We start from the raw sequence: 21285 nt of genomic DNA on the forward strand, positions 1-21285 counted from the left end.
ACACCAACTCCACCAACTTATGTTGGTTTTATTAATATTACTTACCACTAATAATCAGTTGAAGGCTTGGTGTCAAGTTCTCAATTTTCAATCTCTTCTTCATCATAACCATCCAACCAATTTTTAGAAGTAACCAAATGCTCGAGGTGTTCATCCGAGAGACAACTCCTTAGCTTGGTCAAGATTCAACCACCAATGCTAAACGAAGATTCAGAGGCAATGGAGGTTATAGGAATGGCGAGTACATCTTTTTCCATTCGAGAGAGGATTGGATAAGAGGCAGATTGGTCTTTCCAATAATTAAAGATATCAAACTCTTCACCCGGAAAATTGGAACTCAATGGCAAACTCCAAATAGGCATCAACTTCGGGTGTGGAACTGTCAACTCTACTGGAAGCTACAATTGAAGTGAAATTCTAAAAAAAAAAACAAATAATATGAGATTCAAAACATAACGATGGTCAAAAGATAGTGTTGGTTAACTAAATAGAAAATAGAGAATAAAATAACCTTGTAGATATCGCTGGTCTTAAATGGTCTAGGAGGGGCAAAAAGCAAAATAGATGTTGATATGCTTTGTAATGAAGATGAAGATGAAGAGCACGATGTTGAAGATTTGGCATAAAAATTGTACATCTCAATAAATTCAGAAAGCACAAATTGTGTCTTACCATTAGTTGCATCATCAACGTATAGGATAAAGTACAAGTTCTTCACCAAATCAATCTTGAAACGAGTGTCAAGAATCACATCAAAAGATAAAATACAGAATAATTGCTAAAATATTTGTCAAACTTATCTTGCATCTTACCAACCATTATTCTTATCATTGGATCATCATCAACATGGGCATCGTGTAAAATCTTTACAATACTCATAATATTAGCAAAGTAATAGTTTGAAGTAGGATAATCAGAACCAGAAAAAAGTTTTGTAATCAGATATGGCTCAAGAAAATCAGACATCGATTGAATATGTTGCCATTCAAGTGGAGAAAGATCAAACTATTAATTATTTTCTCGTTTGGCAAACATATCTAAAGCTTCTTTGGCTAACAATGCTCTTTGAAGCATTAAAAAGGTAGAATTCCGCCTAGGGGACACATCTTTTTTTAACTTCAATTTAAAATCAGAATCAGTAGCCACAACACATTGCTTAAAATATTTTCCGACATTCAGTGAGTGTAATGCACTTCATGCCCTCACGAACCTTCACAATACAACCATCAATAACACACAAACCATCTTGTACAATCAAATTCAAGATATGTGCACAACATCTAATATTAAAATATTTACCATCAATTGGAAAAGGAGAACAAGCTTGCAAATCACACTCCAATTTTACAGCAAACAAATCCATATTAGTAGCATTATCTATTGTGATTGTTAAAACTTTCTTTTCAATACCCCACTCTCGAATCAAAGCTTACACAAACTCATAAATCTCATTGTCAGTATGAGAAGATGTGAAATGTTGAAGATTTAATATTTTTAAAACGCAATTTTCAGCTAATGTCTACATAATGGGCAGCGAGGACCAAATATTAATTTATGGTACATGCTTGCCATAAATCAGAGGTGACACAAATTCTAGAAGTTGATGCACCTAAAGTATCAAACAATTTTTTCTTTAAATCATTATACTCGGACATACAACATTTAGTAATGGTATTTCTACATATAGTTTTCACCTTTGTATTCAAATAATCATGCAACTTCCTAGTCCTAGGATGTTCAGCCATTTCGAATGGATATCCATGAGCTATTATCGATTGAGTAAACAGTTTCAGATTTTTTTTTTTTAATCAAAACTAGTACCAGCAAATCCATTTGGATTATTAAATATGTACTTTAAATAAGGAGGACGACTTAGATAATGTCTCTTAGCATTAGAAGTCCCCAACCACTAGCATAAATAAAGGAGTGTGTTATGCGATACTTACAATGCACCTCAAAACCTCCTACTGATAATGGAGTGAAAATGAAGTTCTCCCATACCGAAGAAGTACGTCTGCCCCTCTTAGTTAATGTTCCTTTATTAGTAAAAGCACACTTTCGCTTTGTAGATGCAATGTCATTACTGGTAGACATCAACTCATTTACATTGTCACCAATCCCTTCAATAAAAAAAAAAGTAACATTTATCACATACATAGAAAACATAAAATAATAAGAAAATTTTAAGAAAATATTTACATTACCTATATTCCGGATGGAACTTCTTGATTATCCATCATGGAAAAAATTCTTATCTTCTGTGTTTGTTTCACAGAACAAGAGAAATAAATTATACATACCAAATAAAGATTACAATACCAAACTTGTTTCAAATTCAGTTCACGTAGGGACATGTTGTACATCAACCAAAATAATCATGGAATTCCTCATAAAATAGAAACAAAAAGGGAAGCAATTATAAATCAACCCTATAATATAAATACTTATTTGCTACTATCTAGGACAGAAGACAGAGGGAATAAAATTATAAGCTAGTATCTCTTATTTGCTCACCTGAAAACTTACATAAACTAGGGTGCAATAGTAGTAGGCATTTTAACACAAAATATCAAAATAAATCAAGTTTTTGATGTCTAATGTTTCTAATTTAATTTATTCGCCTGGAAGTTGTAAGGCCCTTACATCTCCACCATATCAAGTTAATTTCATTGTATCTAAATCCCAACGCAACAAACATCTAGTCTTCATCCTTTTCAGTTGCTTCACTGTACTAATATGCATATTGCTCAAGTTACATAGCTTGTAATTTTGTTTTGAAAAAATTGATACATATTTATTTATTGAGTTCTTTTACGCGGACATGGTTTTAAGATTTGCAGATTTATTATTTGGTTGAATAGTTAGCTTTGGAAGAAGAATAACGATCATATTGCTATAATTACCAATAGTTGCTTCACTGTACTCTGACATATAACATCTACTCCTAAAGGTGGATAACTATAGATTACCCAGATCGATTATGAAGATTTTAAAAGCAATAGCACTAAACGTAACAAAAAAACAAAAAGGTTAAACATTAGACACAAGAGTCAAGCTGATTATACCACAGAAGACGGAGCAACCTGGAATTCCGCGGGCGATGAGGCTCCAATTTACGGCTCTGAATTTACGGCTCCAAGAAAATATACCCAAAAAGATAAAAATGTGTTAAATAAAAACAAAAAAAACATCTAAACTATTGTGAAAATGACAGACCTACAATCAAAATATTAAAATCATCGAGATCAAGGAATGAAGATGGAGGAATTACCTAAATAAAGAAGAGACCAGTACTACGTAGAGGCGCATCGTGTGAGAGTGGGAGCCCAACACCTCTTTTTTTGTATGAAAGGAGATGGATGTATCTGCCTTTTTGTATGAATGGAGATGGAGGCAGAGGAAGAGGAAGCCTCTGTTAGGAAATGAGAGGCATGTACGATTAGGTCATTAGGGTAAGAAATGCCTCATGCTGAAATGTCTGAGAGAAGGAGTATTTATATCATTAGGGTTTTTTGGGTTGTTTTGTGTTTTATGGTTGGGCTGTGTGAAATTTTGGCCCAAATGTTTTGATTATTGTGTTTTTTGGCCAATTTATTGTTGATGTTATTATTACTTACATTAATTTGTTGTGTTATTATTATTAAAAATATTTTAGGTAAGAAACATATACTTGTATTATATATAATTGAAAAATAAAATAATAATTAACCGAGTATAAAGGACATTTACAATATAATTCGTAGTACCTTAGATTGATATTGAGAGTATATATGAAGTTATTGTGTTAGCAATATACGTAGTACTTTGTAATCTTGGATTTAAAATTTTAAATGTGATTGAGTTTAGTTTGGTTTGATGGTTTGACCTTTCGAGTTGCTTTGTTTAACTAATTATCTAATTCGTTACTTTATATTCAACCAGCTAAATAGAATTTACTATGTTTTAACCAAAACGTGAGTATAATATATTGTCATTTTAACTTATTTAACTCGCAACTCATAATCATTTGAACTTGTTTAAGTTAATTAAGTAGTTTATAAGTATTTTAACTAACTAAGCAACTAGTAACTAGCTAAATATTATAATTAGTAATTACAGACGACTACAAAGTCTATAAGAAACTACAAATTAGTTAACTGTTGTAAGTCCCCTAAAAATGTAACTAATATAAGTAGCTTATAACTAACTAGTATAGCTACTATTACTAAACTTATAGGCCTGTAGACGTTAATCATTATAGTGTTATACTGTTGCAGCCTTATACTTTCAACAGTCGAACTACGAATATAATCTAATTGACAGCTTAATAATCTTGATGGTGAATATTTCTCACATGGCTTGATCACCAGTATCGGTTTTAAACCTAGTGGTAGTTATACACTTGCCCTTTTATATCCTATAGGCTATATCCTAACCCTTTAAAAAGCAAGAGTTGCCCTCAATTTTTCTTAAGAATAGTGGAGTTACCATCATACCCTTGAATTCCTTCATGAAAAAAGTCATTTTCTCTTAAGAACAGTGTAATTACTGTTTCACCCTTTTTCCCTTTTCCCCATTTTTTAAAAACACGGACAACTGTCCATTTCAGTATCCTTTCTCTTTTCTGGTTGCTTCTCGAGTTCTCCTTTCCTGGTACCTATACTCCTCTTCTCTCTCCCATGGCATTGGTACCTCTCATATCCTCTTCTCTCTTACTTATCTTCTTCGATCTTATTTCCTCCTACTCACATCCTGCTTTCTTTTTTGAATGATAATTTGTTTCCAAAATGATAAAACCTACAATCCCTAATTTGTTTACCCCAAAATAAATCGTTGTTCTCTCTCTTCTGATTCTCCCTTAATTCCTAATAACCCCTAATTTAATCGAAAATTTGATCGAATTTGCTCAAATCAATTTATCTCAGTTTGTAAGCTGGAAGAATTTTGCGAAAATTATCCAATTTCTGTCAATTTCTGTCAAAATCTGCAATAGATCAGTATTCTGCTACAATTTTCCCAAGTTTCCCTCCTGAAGTATATTCTCTTTCTTTTCTAAGACAAAAGATATATCTGTATATTACAAGTACTTATGTACTGTCGTATTTATTAGTATTTCTATTATTTGTTTTGAACATATTGAGGTAAAGGAAAATGAAATGAATTAAAATCCTGAAGTAGAACTTAAAGCTAACACTAATGTTTCGACCTCCCATCATTCCCCCGCCCCCTTCTATTACATGTGTATCAAATTTTATCTTTAAAGGGTTTTGATTTGGTCCAATGTTATCGAGTAATTCATAATGCAAAAATCTACTTGCTGCAAGGTGAATGGTCGATCTACATGCATTTTCAAATATATTGAGGTACTGATCGTCATCTTGCCGTCATTGCTTATCTGATGTTCCAATACTTGAATTGGTTTTATTGTTTGATTTTGCGTTATCTAATTCATTCCTTAACCCCTCCCACAATAATATCGATCATTTGCCATATTTTGACCCTAGTGAATTACATTAAACTTATGACAACTCAATTAATAGTGAGGAGTCAGGTCAATGATATCACATTATGTTGTGGCTTTTTATGATTTTTTTTTCAAACTCAATTATGATGTAGATGTTGCATACCATTTTTTCCATGTGAGCTTTAATCCTATGTATGTTTTTCTTAATCTCATTTTGTTCCCAATTGTTATACTTTTTGGATTGAGTTCAGGTATGCTATCAAGTATGAAAATGTTTGCTCTGTTTGGTGATAACTATTTTCCTGGATTGATTTTCAAGGTCAGGAAAGATATTTTATTTTCCATGGCCACTAAGTTTTTCCGATACACGTGTTACCGCTGTAAAAATAAATCAGTTGCATATTTGCATCATTGGATTTCTCTGGTTTTGGTTCAATTTTAGCCATAGCTGCCTTGGACTAGCTTGCTGATTATGTTGAATTGATGTCCTGCTTTCTCTACCTGTAATTTGCAGGTTATGATGATCTGCCGTTGGATTTTTTATTGGGGTTTCCGATTCTGCAGTTGGGTTGGTGTTATCTTTTATTACAGACTAATGAACAAACCTTTGAGGTCGGCAAGAGCTTTTCCGCATCTCCAAGCGCAATGCAATTTTGAAACAAGACATCGCTGAGGAATGAAGGTTTTCTTCCTCTCTTTTGTCCATGGTGCTTCTTGCTAAGATGCAAGTGTAAAATATATCGTTTACACGAATGTGTTTAACGACCATGTGTATGCCTTTCGCAAGGATTCCTTGGTTTTCTGAATCATTGCTTTAAAAAGCTTGTTATTAGTAACTCTAGGTACTGTGGTTGGGTTTTTTTGAGGAACATGGAGGAGTTTGAAATCTCATGTTCATAGAAAATTCCATACACCTTTGGCTTAATATTGTACCTCAAAACTATCAATTAATGTTACCTACATTGCAAACGTATCTGTGGTTTCTTATTGTCTATTACATGCAATCGTACTTCAGTAGTTTTCCTAACATTTACTATATTTCTTGCGTTTATCATAAAATTTTAAATGTTTGTCTTTTGCATAGTATTTTAACCAAACGAATTTGTATATCTTGGGGGACCGTGCGCGCACGGTCCCAACAACTAGTTAAAATAAACTCGAACCCTTCTTTTTAGAAGAAACTAACTTGAACGTATATAGTTATATACAATAATTTTGACTAAACTTAACCTATTTGCTAGTTTGTAAAATCATACAAGACGCGTTTCACCTATGTTTAATTAATACTCCATAGTATAGTTATACATTTACGCTTTAAAATGTTGAGATGACTAAATCAATTAGTTACTCGTAATCCCATATTAACTTTTTATATGTATTGACTTGACAAAAACACACAATGACTTGGTTTAATAAAACTCAAATTTGAAATAAATTAATCATTAATTTTTACAATATAAGAAAATTTAATTACAAGGATAAAATTTAACTAGACCTAATAGTAATCGGACGCAGTCTTAACCCGTGCCCAGGAGTGAACCGACCTGAATGTTAACCGACCTGATAATTATCCGATCTGAACTTGACCCGAACTCAAAAGTAACTGCTACATGTCCGACTCAAACCCGACTCGATATGACCCGAACCCCAAATTGTACCTAACCAAAATAAAACTCGATTCGAACCCGACCTATACCCGAAATGAAAAAATAACCCGACATGACCCGACAATAAATCAACCTGATCGAACCTGACCTGAACCCGTGTGATAAATGACCCGACACGACCCGACCAGATCATGACCCGAGACCCGAGATGACCAGACCCGGACCCGACTCGAGTAACCGTTTTGAGAGATCTACCTCCAGCAGCTTCAACTATGGAGGCTAATTTAATTGATTTGAATATCGATTTAAATTGTGTAATTGAAGAAGAACTATATAATCACGAACATAACTACGAAGGTAATATTGTAATCCTAGTAAATACTAAGAATTATGGTATGAATTATACTAATTACGTAATTTTATTTTCTAGAAAATTTAGAGAATCATCCAAACTTATACGACATTGAAGATGAAACTAAATTTCAGCAAGTCATGATTGCAGATCATTCATTTGAACTTTGTGAACATTTTTTTTAATCTAATATTTATATTTATTGATAGTAATACAATTTTAAGTTTTTTTATATAATTCCGCACATATCGCGTGCATATAAGACTAGTTGAATTAGATATTAAGAGCCATTAGATCCGATTGAATTGAACGCATGAGATTGCTTCTCAATCTTCTCATTTTAAGTCCCCTTCTCATTCTGTCGTAGAATATTTCCTTAAAAGACGTTCGTTAATGATTTTTTTTTTTTTTTTTGCAATGTAGTTGCATTATATAGAGCATGGTAATTAACTCCTAGTAAAAATTATCTCTTTTTATCTTTTACGAAGTATTTATTTATCTATTTGGACTCATAGCAACATTTATCTCTTATCATCTTTTACCAATAATTGACTCTTATTACTTTTATCTCTTATTATCTATTAATTTACTACTCCAGTATTTATTTATCTATTTGGACTTCTAGCAAAAATGATCTCTTATTCCCTTTTACCAGTAGTTGACTCCTATTAAATTCACCTCTTATTATCTTTTATTGGGTCTTTATTTATCTATTTTTATTTTAATAAATCAATAATAATATTAGTTATATATTTATTATCTTTTACCGGGTCCCTTTATTTATCTATTTTTATTTTAATAATAATAATATTAGTTATATATTTGATGACGTAGAAATTCTAAGTGGCGCTCCGAATGCTCTCCAAAAAACTCTCCTTTATATCTTATCGTGTGTAAATAAAAATTATAAAAAAATAATATTTATAAAATATATATCTATACGAATCTAATATGACCCCACGTTACTACAATTTTCTTTATAAATCACAAAGACGGCCAAAGTCGTAGTGTAAATAATGTAAAAAATAAATTGATGCGATATTTACGAAACAGAGAATATATAAAGGAGACATATTTGCTGAACTATTAGAGCGCCATATAGGATTACTAACTAGTGTGTGGCCCGGGCGTTGCCCCGGGTTTTGACTTTTATTCGGATTTATTTGTTGTAAATATGTTCCCACATAAATGATGTCGTCATAGAATTATGGGAGTGACACAAGATTAGTGGCCGATTAGCAACCTTACCAAGCTGAAACCCCACATCCGAAAATCAAAACAAATTCGGATCCTTTTCTTCATCATTAGTTGATTCATTACTCTGGATATTATCAGTACATCGTCCACCCAATGGAACTTTTATACCCATTGGTGGTCCCTATCACATTTTCTCCTCACATATAAGGAGAAAATGAGAGAGAGTTCACGGTGCACCCGTGTGCATGTATATTGTTCTATAATTACTCAACCACCGTAAATGTTTCTTCTCTTACCCCAGGATTTTTATTTATTTTTGAGGCTTAATCTAGGAAAATAATAATTGTACATTTATAAATGAAGTAATCATTCCCTTTTTTTGTATTCAATTTGTTATTTATTGTAAAAAGAACATATATGTTTATATAGAAAAAATATAATATAAGTTGTAGTTGGTTAAGATGGTAGGAAGTGCAACATTTAACAAAGAGGTATGGTGTTCGATCCTTGCTACATGTTTTTTAATTGTCAATGACATGTCATGATGATGATTAATGGTGATGTGGCGTATTAAGGAGGGAAATACGTGACATGTATACGTTCTCAAGAACACCTTTTAATATATTAGTATAGATGGCTTTGTCCAATGAAAAATAAGATTTCTAATCTAGTTTTGAATTAAAAAAACCGAGTGCCACGTAGATAATTAATTAGGTGCCACATAGATATTTTAATTAATTAATCTAATATATATATATATATATATATATATATATATATATATATATATATATATATATATATATATATATATATATATATATATATATATATATATATATATATATATATATATATATATATATATATATATATATATATATATAAAGGAGGCATATTTGCTGAAATATTAGAGCGCCACCTGTAGACACCTACTTTTGTCCCCATTCCCGAAAGGGAAGGTTCGATGATGAAAACGTAAATCTCCACTTGACAACGCATCTCCAATAAAATAACGAATCTCATTACCCCTTTTCATTTCACCCGAAACCTGCTATTTATAGAAACCTGCTATTTATGGAAACCTGCTAAAAATAGTAACTGCCGTACTGGGTAGTTGTTAAAAGTGGCAAGTCATAAAAGATAGAAACCTGTCAGAATTAGGTGTTGCACTCCAACATAAATCCTAAATGAGATAGAAATTGCGAGAGAATCCTATTCCTAATATGATTCGGAAGTAAGAGTCACGTATTAATTAAAATCCTAACGAGCCTAGAGTTCGTAACGGGCCCAGACGCATTCCGTCATAAAATTAATACGCACTAAAAGACTCGATTAAAGTCTCATACACTCCGGATTCTAGGAATCCGAATCTGACTAAGAAAAACAGCCCAGACCCTATTTTCAACGCCTGGCTCTGGGCGCCGAAATCTTCGGCGCCCAGGCCTGGGCGCTGAAAATACTTGGTACGTGTTTTTTCCTAATTCCTCGTGGATTAGAGTTCTGTAATTCTATCTTTCCACGAACTCTTTTCTATAAATAGGGCCTTAAGTTCGACGTGAAAAGGACACAACAACAACACACAATTATATTCTGAGTATTGACTCTAAACCCCTAAGCCTAAGCCTCACGCTGCAAAACTGATCACGCGTTCTGTCGCAATCGATCCATAAATCGAACAGAACGTATCCCGTCCCATAATTTGAGATTCGTTAAATAAAAGGAGAAATAGCAAAGTCAAAGTGGTTAGTTTTCTGAGAACCGTGACGCACCTCTCAAGGGTGCGTCGTAATGTGTCCCTTTTCCATGGTTTAATTGCTTTCCTCGCCCTTTTATGAACTGTTAAACTAACTAAATCTGATTGTTCGATCACGCTTAATAAATATGATATTTTTGGGAAATTGGATTATCATGCTAGGTCCCTTAAAACAATCTAAATCAGATAATCGCGCTCGATCTAGTCTTATATGTTGCATATTGTTAAAATCAACTCAGATTAGTTTAATAGTTAACGCATGTCCCTTCAATTATTTATGCTGAGCTAGTAAGGATATCCTGCCTCTGGAGTTATCGAAGAGCGAGTACTCCTCTCGGTAGTTACAGTCCCCCGAACCCTCAATCTCTACCCTGCGGGTGTACGTTGAGTGATCCCCACCACCAGGGATCACAAGGGAACCTACGACCATCGTGGTCAAACATAATTGCACTCCCTTTATGTCACGATAACCGGGTTTTGTCAGTTTTTCTCATTGTCATTAAAAACTGAATGACGACTCCTATATTACTAGTCAATTGGGTGTAAACTCACAGGAAATCTAATTACACTTGATTTGACAAAAAGAAGCGTCACACCCACGAGGGACGAGGTCACGCATTAGCCTCGTGCTTTTTCGACCCCCTCACAGTGGCGACTCCACTGGGGATAGTGAAGGAAATACTCGTGCTTGTAGGTAATCAAAATAGCCGAAGGGTGAAACGATCCTACCCCGCGTTTATTTCCCAATCAAGTTGGGACGACCTGAAAATCAACATATTAATGTGAACGGACAGAACCGCATAACGAATCTTGGCTCCCTTTGTGTTTCATCTTGGGAGTTGGGACTAAGGATACCCATCGCTAACTTGGGGGTGCATACTCTTCGAATGTTGTCCACTCGGCACTTTCGCTAGTAGTACACCCGTCCCAAACCCAATCGCTCGCCCATTAGGTCCCTCTCGCCTGCATGCCCCCTTGGCTTGCACTTGCGGGTTGGCCTCTTGAGCGAAATTCGTCTGCTGAAGACACTACCTCGACCGGGGTATATGTTGGATCTACGATAGAAGCGGTACCAAGCCAGGCGCAAATAACTACCCATAGAAGCCTATCATAAACTACATGACATATTATTATTGCCTCATGATGAAATGTTAGTTATGTGTAGCGAAATATATGATTGTGTGTGACAAACTATCCTAGAAAAACCAACGACCTTAAAAATTGCCCAAACATTCATAAACCAATTTGCCAAAGAGTTATACCGAAATACGTGTTATGACCCGAACGATCGCCACAAAAATAAGCGACGCTCGGGATGACCTGTAACGAATCCCACAAACGCTGCACAACGCGTAAAGGACGTTATAAGGCAAGCACGCAAAATCAAAGTCGCTTAAACAAAAGTAGACGAAAATTGAAAACGAGAACCAGCCAGGGACGCATTTTCAACGCCCCTGGCTGGGCGCCAGAGTTTCTCACGCCCTAGCTGGGCGCTGAAGTTGCTGCCTGGCCTTTTGGTCCGGCGCAGCAGCCTCGGTGCCCGCGCAAAAAATATGTAGCAAAAAAAAACTTTTCGTGAAAAAAAAAAATTGCTACGAGGGCGTATGAAAAAGCACTCGATTCTAAAAGCGACTTATAAAAAAATAAATAACTCTTTGTGTCGTTGTTAGGCCTCCTACGACGACGATGTTCGACACCAAAAACCGAGCATGCTAATTAAACCTTGAATGTCACATGGGCAAAGTATTCAAAAAATAATGTTCAAATGAAGTTTTCAGGGAAAATAATGTTCGAATAAAAAATAAATCCGAGTCTAGACTAGGCTATGCCAAAGTACAATCTAAATCCTAAGTCTTAGTTGCCTTATCCATAGAATCGGTCCTAATGCTTGGTGTCGTTCTGCAAGTTAAAAGGTTAAACCATATTTAGTCTCCCTTCCTAACATTTAAATCAATAAGCACCCATATGTAATTGTCATCCCTTGCTAAGAATCTACGGTCTCAATACTCTCTCCCACCAATAAAAATAATATATTATAGTATTTGCAAAATGGAAACAGTCACATTCTGAAAATCATTCCCCCATAGTCGCACAACCCCCAAAGTGAACCTAAGGTGTCAATACCATTGGCAAGAAAAATTAATGGCCTCAAGGCTTATGATCACATTGGGTCACGACCATCATAGTCCTCTCGAGCCACTCGCTCCTTGAAATACTCCTAAGTACGGACTAAAAATTTTCCATGAATGCAACATGACCAACCATGAAAATACCCAAATCGGCATACCATAAGGCTACCATTAGGGTAAAAGCAATACACACTAAGAGAGAAGCCGCACTAATGATTCTAGCCTTGTAAAAATGAAAATTCGATATCCCCAATTAACTACCTTGCCAACATTAAGCAAAATGGCGCATGACAAATGAACACCCAAGGGTTAAAATCTAAAGTGTCGACCAACGAAAGGTATGGTCCAATTAGCCTAAGTCTGAGAGTCGCTTGGTCAAGTGTTATAGGCTTACGCCACGTCATTATTTTGAGTCTAGGCCACCTCCTTGTATTCATACACGGGTTATAATCAGAAAGATTAATGAAAGTTCGAGTCTAAATCACAACTTCCAATTAAATCCCGAAAATTGGAATCTGAAAAGAAGTAAAAATTATTTTCGATGTAATTCTTTCGTTAAATTTCAATAAGGTAGAAGCAACATTTTGAATCTACGCTATTTGCACATTTTAAGAAACGACTAACTACGCTTGCAAAGTAAGACAATTTAAAAGGTCCATCCTAGGCCTACTAAAGCTAAAGGTCCACCCTAGGCCCGCTAAAATTAAAGGTCCACTATAGGCCTACCAAACGAGGCTCACTCAGTCTCGCCTCGTGATTCAAAGACCACAACCATCTACCTTTTAGCCCAAATAAAAAATTTGAAGGATTTATGTTGGGGAGAAATCCCAAGCAAAAAGAAAAAAGAGAAAAAGAAAAGGGAGAACGAAAAAAACGAGCCATGGAATACTTATCCCGTACCTCCCAAAGTGTAACATTTACCCAAGTAAACGAAGGAAAAGAATCGAGTCAACCAATCCAAATCATAAGATTCTACGATATCTACCCTTTCCAATCCTTATGCTCTTAGACGCCTTCGCTCTGGGGTCCCTGCTCAGCTCATTTAACCCATCCATGTTCTCATTGCCATAACCCAAGAAACCATTACCTCGACTCTTGTTCTTGAACTTTGTTGTCAACCGCAAACCACGCACGGCCATTGACACGTGCGTCATACCCGTTATTTCCAAAGCCCAAACCCATTATTACACCACCATTAGCATAATGACCATATAACTTGTTTGAATGCATCCTGTTGATATTCCCTTGAGCCGTCCCCATGCTACTCATTGGCATTGGTTGATGTAAACTCATGACACTAGTTCGGGGCTGCAAATTGTGAGCCCTAGCAAATATAATCCTCATGCTTGACCAATACCTATACAAATTATCCTATCTCATTCAACCCATGCATCTTTCAAACCGTCTTGAGTCACGAATATAAAAAAAAAAAAAGATAAATGAAAAGTACAAAAAATAATAAATAATAAAAAAGAAACTTTGCAAAGCGCCTCTAAAGTTAGTCTAAAAAGGAAAAGAATCATTTAGCGCACCAAAAAAGATCCGCCCAGAAGTCATTTTCAGCGCCCAGAGCTGGGCGCCGAAATCTTTAGCGCCCCTGCCTGGGCGCCGAATCTCTCTGCCTGCTAAAATTTGTCCAGAAGTGCTCGTCATTTTATCCGCACATACACGGAACAATAACGAACACTTGGGGGGGTACAACACGTATTCAGATATACGTACCACCAAAGAAATACATGTACTCAAAAAAAAATATAAAACAAATTTTTGGCTTACGGCAAGACAGCAATTAAAATAATAATAAACCTCACTCATTCTACCGTTTCAAATAATATGTTTCCACCTCAGAACGTACTTGTTTAAAATCGGCATTCTAAGAAACCATTTTCTAGGCTAAGAACTACGCAAGACCTGATTCCAAATTAAATCTATTTAAGGCGGATACGTAGGCAATCCATGATTCGGTCCAACCAATTTGCAAAAATATTAAAGCCTATAGAATAACAAGAATAAGGAATAGAGTCCCTTATTGAAATTTAATTACTTGCAATCCAAGTCGAAAGAAAAATTTAAATCAAAGGAAGAATCCAAGTCATCAAGATGCCCAAATTAATGAGCACACATCGAAAAATAATAAAGGGCACGTACCCTTGCCAGAAGGAGCACTCACACTCCTAGGCACTTAGCCAAGACTCAAAAGACCGCTTTGCCTCAATTGAATGGGGGCTAGCGCAAGCGTCCATGACCTCTAAAATACTCAACTTGACCCTCCCTAAAAGCGAACTAACTCACTTAAAGACTTTCTTTCACCACCAGACATGGTCGTTCGCTTAAAGACCTTCTTTCACCACTAGACACAGTCATAATCGCCCACAAATAATAAAGGCAGTAAGCTTGCAATAAAGAGGATTGTTCTACGGCATCGCCCCATCGTTCCTTCGAACTCAGGGCACCCGTTCATGGTAATTCAAATGCTTGCGAATCTCCTAAAAAAAAAAAACAAAAAAAAACCAGACATTGTCAATAGGACTTGGAACTTAACCAAGGCTCACCCTACTCAGACGTATGACACGGGCATCTAAAAATCGAAATCTGAAAGCATCATTAATGGGAAGACATAACAGCAACTGGGGGTTAAAATTGAAATGAAAGATCTAGGGAAAGAACTAAGTATACCTTGACCTTTTATGCAGACATACACCAAGTAAATCTAAAATTTGAAAACGGTTTATATTCCCGCAATTCTGGAAAAGATGGCCCTAAAAGCCTAAAGCATATGCCAAACGGGCACAAGTACATCTTGACGCCTGCACCCTGGCTTCCAGCAAATCCTTAGACAGCATTCCAAAAATCGTAACAGTATTCACTCATGTAATCCTGTACGAACCCTTCTATAAGTCAAACTTACTTAGGACACCTCGGATTGTACACAGTAGGACTCGGATTTCAAATAATTTTCAAAAGACTTCTTCGAACATAATAAAGTGTCGTTGGTTTAAGCTAAGTATGTGTTTATCTCGATGTTGCAAGTGAGTCAAAAGGATTTCTAAATATGATTATGGGTAAAGAAAGGCACCTAGCTTTTGGTCAAGGCACACTTCAACATGTGACTACCTTGACCATGGCAATGTCGCACAATACGACATTTACAAGAGAAGTAGCAAATCACTACTCGAACGTGCCTCGCACTAAACGAGTCTGGTTCAAACTGTTCATGGTCCATGTCACCATGAAACCAAAAAGACGTATGCCAAGCATTATAGCACCAAGCCAATCCCGTATCTACAATTTGGGGCTTGAGAAAAACACTCTAAAAATGCTCGAAATGACGATTTTATCGCAAATTCTCGACGCTAATGCTATACATACATCATAGGGGCACAATCCTAAGCTTAATCGTGTAAAACGAACCTTAGAATGGCTACAACCCCTCCCAAATTCTAAGAACTACTTAGAATATATAAAGTCACCCCGCTAACAAGGGTAACGGAAAATCGTGAGTCACCAAAACTCCGATCAAACTAATGCACATAATGCTCGCCCTACAAGCGCCCGTTACATAGTCTACCTCGTTCCAAAGCGAAAGCGAAAGAAAAAAAAATCAAGGATAAGAACTGTCAAAATATACCCAGAAATCATTTTCAACGCCCAGAGCTGGGCGCCGATATCTTTAGCGCCCCAGCCTGGGCGCTGAATCTTTCTGCTTGTCAAATTTTGCCCAGATATAAAAACAAGAAATAAACATCTATGAATCCTCGCATCGAACGAAGTAATAAGCCGTGCAAACCCACGCAGAAGGTGCTACACTTGTTCGAGCACCTGAACGAGGCGTGATGAAATACTCCAATGCAATGATATCCCAACACCTGGAGAAATGTTCTAATACATGTTGTTAGGCCACACAAACCTACGTTGCACCATAAGTTCAGCCATCCCACGGTGCAAGTCTAAAAAAAAGAGAGTAAGGCATATTGCACTAATGTAGGCACGACCAAGAGCACGTGTAAAAGAGGTAAAGACTACCTATCGCCCAAATTCAAAAGGCAAGCCACACGACTTCTACATTAAGGATTAAAGGTAGCAAAATATTACCTACCACGGAAGGGATATCTCGCACCCACACGAGCGGAACCCCAGGGCATATGTCTCGAAAGAACCTACAAAAATCGTACGCCAAAAGGAAAGCATCCCAACATGCATACTTGGGGGCTCTAAGCTACGAAAACGACCATAGCAAAATAAAAATCTCAAAGCAAATGTTTGAACGATCAAGAAGGGCACGATGCTTGAGCCCACTTCATGAATGGGCCTGAACCCTATCAAGCTTCTAAGCAAACTATTCAAAATCAGTCATTGCTAAAAAAAAATGATTCAAACAAACTGATTAATGGACCGCACACAACGGCCATTCTATGAACGCTCATTCGCACATTCATATCATCATCGAACATTCACGAACGCGTTCAAAAGAAAAATCTATACGAACGACCAAAATATACGCCTCAAGGTATGTTCCTCGGGCCATATAGACTCGCCCAACTATTGCAATAACTGCACGCCTTAAGAGTGACAGTCCCTTTAAATAATCGCCCAAAAACGACAAACACTGTAGTCCACCAATCGGCTACGGTTTCTCGAGAAATAATTGTTATTCACCTATCAACGGTGATCTCAAATGAACAGTTCGTTCCAAAAATAGAATCTCTAGAAGAAAAGAAAAAAAGAAAACGAACGAACAAGAGGCCAACTGTGTCATCAAGAAACCTCGCCAGAAATCATTTTCGGCGCCCAGCGCTGGGTGCCGAAATCTTTAACGCCCAGGCATGGGCGCCGAAAATGAACCCAGGCTCAAAAAAGGCCCTAACTTCTATTGGGCCCTACCGTATCCATTCGACTCGAGAATTGCCGATTTCCTTACTGAAAGTCGCACCTCACGACTTTGTCAAAAGTAGCACACCACTACAAAGGTCGCTCGCACTTACGAGCATAATCCCAAACACAATCAAGGACACTACAGAATGCATATCCCCAAGGAACCCCTTTGACAAGAAATGACCGTCAAGCACGAATGCTTGGGGGCTCGAAAGAAAATATATATTTCAAAAGAGAGTATGAAAAGTTAAAACAATATTCCCAGACTACGCTGTACGAAGTCTCGTGTTTGGATGTCTCAAAAAATAAAACCAGTTTACGACCTCAAGACAAAGGTCGCTGTTGACACTTATACATAGTCCCCTAATCAAGGACCCAGGTAGTGGCAAGATTGAGCCATAAAGACTAGCTCAAAACCATGAAAGATGATGACCACAAGACAATGGTCCGTCTAAGCACGTTGTCAACCCACATTCAGGTTACAACTAAATCCGAGCATCCCTCGAAAGAATTCGTTCTTGCAAGAATGAATAAAAGAAATTCTCAAAAGAAATCACGACTTTTCCACCTCAATCGGGCAAGATCGCGCCACGAACCACGCGAGTTCCAAATCGAAAAGACGAATTCAGGGGCGTCCACCCTTAGCGGACAGGGCTCTCCCACCTTCAGCGGGCGGGGGCTGCGTCACTAGCCGCGCAGGTCCTCAGTTTTCGAAAAATAAAGTCTTCAAATTCAAAATAGGCTCGCCATCTTCAGCCGGCGGGGTCTACGTCACAAATCACGTAGGTCATTATTTTCAAAAAGCACAAACAAATTTCAAAATAGATTCGTCCACTTCTATCGGACGGGGTGTCTACCCTTAGCGGACAGGTTCTCCATCTTTAGCCGGCGGGGTCTACGTCACAAGCCGCGTAGGTCCTTATTTTCAAATTTCAAAAACAGATTCGTCCACTTCTATCGGGAGGGGTTTCCACCCTTAGCGGACAGGCTCGCCATCTTTAGCCGGCGGGGTCTACGTCACAAGCCGCGTAGGTCCTTATTTTCAAAAAAAGCAAACAAATTTCAAAAACAGATTCGTCCAGTTCTATCGGACGGGGTGTCCACCCTTAGCGGACAGGCTCGCCATCTTTAGCCGGCGGGGTCTGCGTCACTAACCGCGCAGGTCCTTAGTCGCTGCAGCGATAACCTTTATCGGTTTTCCCTTTTTCCAAAAATTAAAGGATCGGTTTTCCCTTTTTCCAAAAATTAAAGGATCGGTTTTCCCTTTTTCCAAAAATTAAAGGATTAGTTTTCCGTTTTCCCAAAAAAGAACGATGTGATTAGTTTTCCCTTTTTTCCAAAAATTAAAGGATTGGTTTTCCGTTTTTCAAAAAAGAACGATGTGATTGGTTTTCCCTTTTTTCCAAAAATTAAAGGATTGGTTTTCCGTTTTTTCCAAAAAAGAACGATGTGTTGGATTTTCCTTCGTTTTACGTCCCATAAAAACAAGGGGGTTTTCTCGTTTAGCTAGCCCTGAAAATGAGAAACTTTAAAAACGTTTTTACTTCGTGATTGGGCTTGGCCAGGCCCAATTACACTTTATAGCTTTGATTTCGAAAACATCTGTAGCTACTCCCAATGACAAAGTGAGGGAGTTTCTACACTTCTTTGGATCCTTCCAATTACAAAGTGAGGAAGTTTCTATACTATCCGTTGACAAATCCCAATGACACGTGAGGGATATGTCGACACTCCAAGTGATGACCCTTAAGTCAAATGTTATCACTCGGGGGCTCGTGAGACCCTCGCAAAAACAGGTCACCATGGCTTGTGTGGCGCACTCCGTCTAGTACTTTGACCATCGTCTTATTCCAAGACTCAGTCAAAGTGGGGGATAACTGTAGACACCTACTTTTGTCCCCATTCCCGAAAAGGGAAGGTTCTATGATGAAAACGTAAATCTCCACTTGACAACGCATCTCCTATAAAATAACGAATCTCATTACCCCTTTTCATTTCACCCGAAACCTGCTATTTATAGAAACCTGCTAAAAATAGTAACTGCCGTAATGGGTAGTTGTTAAAAGTGGCAAGTCATAAAAGATAGAAACCTGTCAGAATTAGGTGTTGCACTCCAACATAAATCTTAAATGAGATAGAAATTGCGAGAGAATCCTATTCCTAATATGATTCGGAAGTAAGAGTCACGTATTAATTAAAATCCTAACGAGCCTAGAGTTCGTAACGGGCCCAGACGCATTCCGTCATAAAATTAATACGCACTAAAAGACTCGATTAAAGTCTCATACACTCCGGATTTTAGGAATCCGAATCTGACTAAGAAAAACAGCCCAGACCCTATTTTCAACGCCTGGCTCTGGGCGCCGAAATCTTCGGCGCCCAGGCCTGGGCGCTGAAAATACCTGGTACGTGTTTTTTCCTAATTCCTCGTGGATTAGAGTTCTGCAATTCTATCTTTCCACGAACTCTTTTCTATAAATAGGGCCTTAAGTTCGACGTGAAAAGGATATAACAACACACAATTATATTTCGAGTATTGACTCTAAACCCCTAAGCCTAAGCCTCACGCTGCAAAAATGATTACGCGTTCTGTCGCAATCGATCCATAAATCGAACAGAACGTATCCCGTCCCATAATTTGAGATTCGTTAAATAAAAGGAGAAATAGCAAAGTCAAAGTGGTTAGTTTTTTTGAGAACCGTGACGCACCTCTCAAGGGCGCGTCGTAATGTGTCCCTTTTCCATGGTTTAATTGCTTTCCTCGCCCTTTTATGAACTGTTAAACTAACTAAATCTGATTGTTCGATCACGCTTAATAAATATGATATTTTTGGGAAATTGGATTATCATGCTAGGTCCCTTAAAACAATCTAAATCAGATAATCGCGCTCGATCTAGTCTTATATGTTGCATATTGTTAAAATCAACTTCGCATGTCCCTTCAATTATTTATGCTGAGCTAGTAAGGATATCCTGCCTCTGGAGTTATCGAAGAGCGAGTACTCCTCTCGGTAGTTACAGTCCCCCGAACCCTCAATCTCTACCCTGCGGGTGTACGTTGAGCGATCCCCACCACCAGGGATCACAAGGGAACCTACGGCCATCATGGTCAAACATAATTGCACTCCCTTTATGTCACGATAACCGGGTTTTGTCAGTTTTTCTCATTGTCGTTAAAAACTGAATGGCGACTCCTATATTACTAGTCAATTGGGTGTAAACTCACAGGAAATCTAATTACACTTGATTTGACAAAAAGAAGCGTCACACCCACGAGGGACGAGGTCACGCATTAGCCTCGTGCTTTTTCGACCCCCTCACACCACCTCGGATTATTAATGGTTTCGGCCAATGAAAAATAAGATTTCTAATTTATTTTTGAATTAAAAAAATTGAGTGCCACGTAGATAATTAATTAGGTGCCACGTAGATATCTAAATTAATTAATTAATTACTAATATATACAATTCCATCCAAAACCAAACGCTCTAATAATTAAAAAATAAATCTAAAATAAAATTCATCCAAAATCAAACACTAATCTAAAATAAAATTTAGTCCAAAATCAAACATTAATCCAATATTAGATCGCCACATAGGAAATCTAATGGTTTCGGCCAATGAAAAATAAGACTTAAAAATTATTTTTGAATTAAAAAGTCGAATACCACGTAGATAAATAATTAGGTGCCACATAATTTTTTTTTATTAATTAATTATTAATGTTTAAACGTAACAAGTTAATAGAATATGCACGGGCTAAAATCTAGTTACTAATATATACAACTCCATCCAAAATCAAACACTCTAATAATTAAAAAATAAATCTAAAATAAAATTCATTCAAAATCAAACACTAATCTAAAATAAAATTCAATTCAAAATCAAACACTAATCTAAAATAAAATTCAATCCAAAATCAAACACTA

This window comes from Spinacia oleracea, chromosome 2 (assembly GCF_020520425.1).
Source record: "Spinacia oleracea cultivar Varoflay chromosome 2, BTI_SOV_V1, whole genome shotgun sequence".
Taxonomy (NCBI): domain Eukaryota; kingdom Viridiplantae; phylum Streptophyta; class Magnoliopsida; order Caryophyllales; family Amaranthaceae; genus Spinacia; species Spinacia oleracea.